Source organism: Sus scrofa, chromosome 6 (genome assembly GCF_054392235.1).
Source record: "Sus scrofa isolate SSC_HxYL_T2T_F1_AM1 chromosome 6, Sscrofa_HxYL_maternal_Yorkshire_Landrace_v2.0, whole genome shotgun sequence".
Taxonomy (NCBI): Eukaryota; Metazoa; Chordata; class Mammalia; order Artiodactyla; family Suidae; genus Sus; species Sus scrofa.
In genome coordinates, this window is record NC_139388.1 from 66,458,927 (window position 1) to 66,465,376 (window position 6,450).

General features: G+C 40.9%; 1 protein-coding gene across 1 annotated transcript in view; it reads left to right on the top strand.

Moving 5' to 3' along the window:
* Window positions 1-6,450, top strand: part of LOC110261339 (zinc finger protein 444) — a 996,914-nt gene that overhangs the window by 61,460 nt on the left and 929,004 nt on the right. The gene's annotated exons all lie outside the window — the stretch shown is intronic.

Here is a 6,450-nt window from a genome sequence, read left to right on the forward strand (position 1 = left end):
CGTTCAGAATTCAGATTTAAATCAGTAGGTGTCATTTTTACTGAACTGGCTGAATTGGGGGAAAAAAAAGTATTCTGTCTTTGATTTCCAGGGTGCTTCTTGGTTTTTTTTTTTTCCCCTTCTTTCTAGGGCTGCACAGACGTATGGAAGTTCCCAGGCCAGGGGGTGAACCAAAGCAGCCACTGCAGGCCTACACCACAGCAACTCGGAATCCCAGGTGCATCTGAAGCCTACACCACAACTTGCAGCAATGCTGGATCGGTAACCCACTGAACAAGGCCAGGAATTGAATGTGCATTCAGACGGAGACTCTCAGTTTCTTAACCCAATGAGATACCACTGGAACGCCTCCAGGATGTTCTTGAATAAGGAAAATGTTAAAATAAAATGGAGATAGAGAATAGTAAATAAAAATTTAAAAATAAAGTGATACCAAGTCCTCTGGTAGAGTTTCCTTGTCCTGGTTTGAATACACGTTCCATAATGAACATCTCTTGTCCTAGACCTGGAATTGGCAAGGTTTTTAAAGACACGAGTTTACTTTTAGTGAGAAACGGCATTTGGAGAACAAGGTCTGGGAAAATGGGATGGTAATTTCTCAGAGGAAGGTCAACACCTGTAGATTACTTCAATGGAAATGGATAAAATACACATAACCACATGAGTTAAATCACATACATATGAAGACATAAATCACGTCCAGATGAACCTCCATTTATTCTCCGAATTAAAAATGATACAGTGTTTACCTAAATTCTCTTCAAACAGTTTTTCTCCTCTTTTGGTCAAATCCTTTCTACTTAAATAGTATACTTGTGTATTAATTTCAAAATATTACTATAAGCCTATGAAGAGCATAATTACGGGTAAAATTTAAAGGATTTACTAGGTATTTTACATGACTATGTCTCAATAGAAATACACAGTCCAAGGTGAATTTTTACAAGATTTACTGGAAATATTACTGTTTTTTATCAATAGAATACAAATTAAGTACATTCAGAACTACACATTTTGTTCTCGTTCTCACTGAATTTAGTCATTTTAATTCTGATGTCATACTGTGTGATAACTATGTAAAATATTATTTCTCCAAAAGGTAAAACTACAACTAAGGCAAAGTCAGCTAAGACCATTTTCCTCATCCCACATCATTTCATCTCTGCCCCTCTGTATTATTATTCCAGTACGTTTCTAAGAGATTTCTAATGCAACTGTGTGTATATATGTATTTATTTACATGTAATTTTTTATATATCCATAAGGATCACAATCATAAAAATATTTGTGGTATCTCATAGTTGTTTTGATTGCATTGCAATTTGCTGGACATCTTTTCATGTAGCTGCGGGCCATCTGTATGTCTCCTTTGGAATAATGTTTATTCAGGTCTTCTGCCCTTTTTTTTTTTGGCTTTTGAGGGCCTCATTTACAGCATATGGAAGTTCCCAGGCTCGGGGTCAGAACCGGAGCTACAGCTGCTGGCCCACCCCACAACCACAGCAATGCCAGATCCGAGATGAGATGCGTATGGGACCTACACCACAGCTCACTGCAACGGCAGATCATTAACCCACTGAATGAGACCAGGGATGGAACCCGAGTCCTCAGGGATACTAGTCTGATTGTTTCCACTAAGCCACAAGGGGAACTCCTGCCCATTTCTGGATTGGAGTGTTCAGGTTTTTAAATATTGTGTAACATAAGCTATTTGTATATTTTGGATATTAGTCCCTTTTCGGTCATGAATTGCAAATGTTTCCCCCACTCCAGAAGTTGACCTTTTGTTTTGAAGTCTGCTTTGCATGTAAATCCTTTTAGATTTAATTAGGTCCTATTTGTTTATTTTTATTTCTCTTGCCCTAGGAGACAGATCCTAAAAAATTGTGCTATGATTTATCTCAAACAGTGTTTCATCTATGTTCACTTCTAAGAGTTTGCTGTTTTCAGGTCTTACATTTGGATCTTTAACTCATCTTGGGATTTTTATACAGTGTAAGGTAATCAAAGTCTACTGTTTTAGATATAGATACAGCTGTCCAATTTTTCCAGGACTACTTGAGATTGTTTTTTATGGATTGTATATTCTTGCCTCCCTTGTTGTGTGTTAATTAACCACAGATGCGTGGGTTTATTTCTATGCTCTGTATTCTGTTACAATGGCCTATGTGTGTTTTGTGCCAATGCCATAGTTTTATTACTAGAGCTTTATGCTGTAGTCTAAATTCCGGGAGGATGTAAAATCCAGCTTTGCTCTTTTTCTTGAAATAGCTTTCACAAGTATTTTCTTGTTTTAGTGTATACTTCCCTATGAATTTTAGGATTATTTGTTCTAAACCTGTGAAAAGTATAATGGGTATATTGATAAAGAATGCATTAAATCTGTAGACTGCTTTGGGTAATATGGGCATTTTAATGGTAATAATTCTTCTAAGAGAACAAGCCATCTTTCAATTTCTTTGTATTGTTTTCAATTTCCTTCATCAATGTTTTATAGTTTTCTGAGTATAGGTCTTTCGCCCCCTCAGTAATTTGTTCCTAGATATTTTACTGTTTTCCATGAGATTGGAAATGGAATTTTAAATTTTACTTTCTTCTGACAGTAAATTATTAATATATGAGCGCAACAGATTTCTGCATATTTGTTCTGTATCCTAAAGCTTTGCTAAATTCATTAATTAGTTCCAACAGTTTGCGAGTGGACACTTTAGGAAAGCAACACTTTACCTGCAAACAGAAACAGATTTACCTCTTCTCTTCCAATTTGGATACTCTGTATTACTTCGTCTGATTACTGAGGCTAGGCCTTTTATATTAGAAGGTGTGAGACTGGGTATCCTTGTTTTATTTCAGAATTCAGGGTAAAGTCTTTCAGCTTTTCACCATTGAATATCATGTTGGATGTGGCTTTTTCATAAACGGCTATTATTATGTCGAGATATGTTACTTCTATACCCACCTGGATAAGATTTTTTTTCTTAAATCATGAATGGCAAATTTTATCAAATGCTTTTCTCTGTCTATAGAGATGATCCTTCCTTTTCACTAATGTGCAGCTATCACATTAATTTGTCAATGCTGAACCATCTTTGTGACCCTGGAATATATCCCCCTTGATCATGGTGTGTAATCCTGCACATCCACCTTTCCGGGGATAATGGCTAGCCCACACTGAGGAAAGAGGCCACGACATCCAAACTAAAAGCAGCCCTCGCACCAAAAATCTTAAGCCCGGGCAAACTACACGGGGACACGTCCATATATAAATACCCTTCCAATACCACAGTAGATAATTGTTTCTCCTATAAGCACAGAGAAAGAGAAATATAAGTTAAATGAAGAAGCAGAGGAACCATTCCCAGTTAAAAGACCAAGCGAATTCCCCTGAAGGAACAAACAATGAAACAAACCTCTATGAAACATGCCTCCAAAAAAAGAAAAAAAAAAAAAAACTCATACACAAGGAAAACAGACTACAGTTGTGTAAGGGGCTGACCCAGGGGTGGAGTGGGAAGCTGAGGTGAGCAGACATAAGCTGTTATACATGGAGGAGATAAACAACAAGGTCCTACTGTATAGCAGAGAACTATGTTCAATGTATGATGATAAATAATAATAGAAAATAATTTTTAAAAAGTTTATATAGGAGTTCCCTGGTGGCCTAGCAGGCTAAAGATCTGGGGTTGTCACTGTAGTGGCTTGGATCACTGCTGTGGCTTGAGTTCAATCCCTGGCCCAGGAACTTCCACATACCACGGGTGTGGGGAAAAAAAAAAGGGAGGAGGAAACTGGTTTCAGGATGTACTAACGTATCACAATGTCAAAATGTACATTTTACACACATGCAATTTATTTTAGGTCAACTATACATGCATTAAACTATTTTTAAAATAACTCTGTAAAACGTGTCATGTTATCATCATCCTACTATGGTCTACTAGCTACATTCATAAAATTATTGCAGTTACTGTACCTATATGGTGGGAGAAAAATACAATGACTACTGGCAATACTTCCCCAACTCCGCGTTCAGTGACATTATGTTGGCAATTTGATATTGGCTCTGGTGGAAGTATTTACAAGAGGGAAGTTAGCAACCACTACAAAGCAGGGATTGATTTACTGTGTTATTGAATGTCTGGTCTTAAGACTGAGGTAGCATATGTTAATAATGCAGATATATCAGAAATGTGTATAAATGTATGCAGCCATTCCATTATGCAGAGTTAAAAAATTTGAGAAAAAGAGATAAGAACGTGTATTCTTTCAGTATTCCAAATTACAATTCCATGCGGAAAAGTCACTAACATTACTGGTGAAAGAGAAAAATCTCAACAGATGTCTTTGTTGTCTCCCTGATTTCTTACTTGTCAAGGAAAGAGAATATAGCCAAAACTCACAATATAAAAGTAGGCAAAACATAGAAATAAAACCAAACGATACACACAGATGATATTAGACACATGGAAAAAAAAAAAAATCAAAAACCTCAACATCAAAAATCCTAGGAGAAATGCAATTAAAACTGTAATGAGGAGTTCCCGTCGTGGCACAGTGGTTAACGAATCCGACTAGGAACCATGAGGTTGCGGGTTCGGTCCCTGCCCTTGCTCAGTGGGTTAACGATCCGGCGTTGCCGTGAGCTGTGGTGTAGGTTGCAGACGCGGCTCGGATCACGCGTTGCTGTGGCTCTGGCGTAGGCCGGTGACTACAGCTCCGATTGAACCCCTAGCCTGGGACCCTCCATATGCCGCAGAAGCGGCCCAAAGAAATAGCAAAAAGACCAAAAAAACAAACAAACAAACAAAAAAAACTGTAATGATTTTATAGTAAGGTTTTAAGTCTTCATGGGAGGGGTCAGCCTGCTTTCATTCTTAGCTTTTAAGCCAAGGTTGGTCACATGTGGGTCCTGAAGTAGGAAGTGCAAGTTCTTGTTGATTAACAACCATTATTCGATGAGTTACATTTTTCTGGTGGGACAGAAGCAGTGGGAAAATGGGTACAGGGCCGGGAGGAAGAGCCTTGGAGACCCGGGCATGTGAGGGCCACAGTGGACTTCCTTGGACCTTCACAATCCCTCCGAGGGCCCAGACTGTGAGTCAACTGCATGCATCACCGGGCAACAGACATCCTGATGTGGGTTTATGAAGATGGGCAAGACCTTGACAACCATTCCCTGCATACGGCAATGGAGGCCGTGTCACATCTGCTGCGACACCAATGACTGTACCTGGGGAGTCTAGCTGAAAGCAGGTGTCCCCTTGAAGAACTTGTCAACAGGGAGGGGGTTTGCAAGAAGGGGATGTGCACTGGGGGAGGGGGACCTAGAGGCCGTGGTGGAGATGTGCGTTTACTGTCGGAACACCATCTGAGAGGGGAGAAGAGAAGCCAGTGGACCTGTGCGAGAGAGAGGAACCACTCTCATCAAAGGTATGCCCTCGGGGAAATCCCTGAACCACTTTAAGCAGCGCACCCCTCCTGTACCAACAGTGAGCAGTAAGAGAGTTTACGCAGCAGGTAAGCTGGGTAAATACATGGAGTCCTTCACAGGAATATGCCATCGAGGTGGTTCCCAGTGAAAAGACAGTCACGTCCATCGCCATGCGGTTAGGGGGTGAGCACATCTCTTGGCTAGGGGGGCAGAGGGTCAGGACAGCTAAGGTATGCTTTGAGTCCCCAGAGCTGAGAGAAGGGAGAAGAAAACGGCAGTGCCCAGACTCTCCATGCCCCGAACCCGGCCAACTGGCATGGAATCCCAGATCCCTGTCCACTGCTGGCAGATCATAAACAGAGAACACATCCTCTCTGTGCCTCGGTCTCCTCCTAGAAAGGGTCAATTTACTGCACAGTGACTGCACAGGTTCTCTCCACACCATGACCACCTCAAATTCCTCCAACATCAATGCCATCCACATTCGCTATATTCATAAGGCCCTTTCTCCACTGAAATCTCTGATGTGGGATCAAGCGGTACCTTTGGGTAAGGTTTATCACACTCCTTGCACTCATAAGGCTTCTCTCCAGTGTGGATTTTCCTGTGGTCACGGAGGAGCTGCCATCCGCTAAAGAATTTGCCACACTTACGGCATTCAAAATGCCTTTCTCCACTGTGAACTCTCTGATGATGACGACGAAGGCTCGATCGGTGAGTAAAACATTTCCCACAATCACTGCATGAATAAGGCCTTTCACCAGTGTGAACTCTCTGATGGACGTAGAGAAAAGATCTCCTAGCAAAACATTTCCCACACTCACTGCACTCATAAGGCTTCTCTCCGCTGTGGACACTCTGATGATGACGACGAAGGCTTGACTTACCAGTAAAACACTTGCCACACTCACTGCACTCATAAGGCCTTTCGCCAGTGTGGACTCTCTGGTGAAGATAGAGATCATATCTAACAGTAAAGCACTTCCCACATTCACTGCACTGATAAGGCCTTTCTCCCA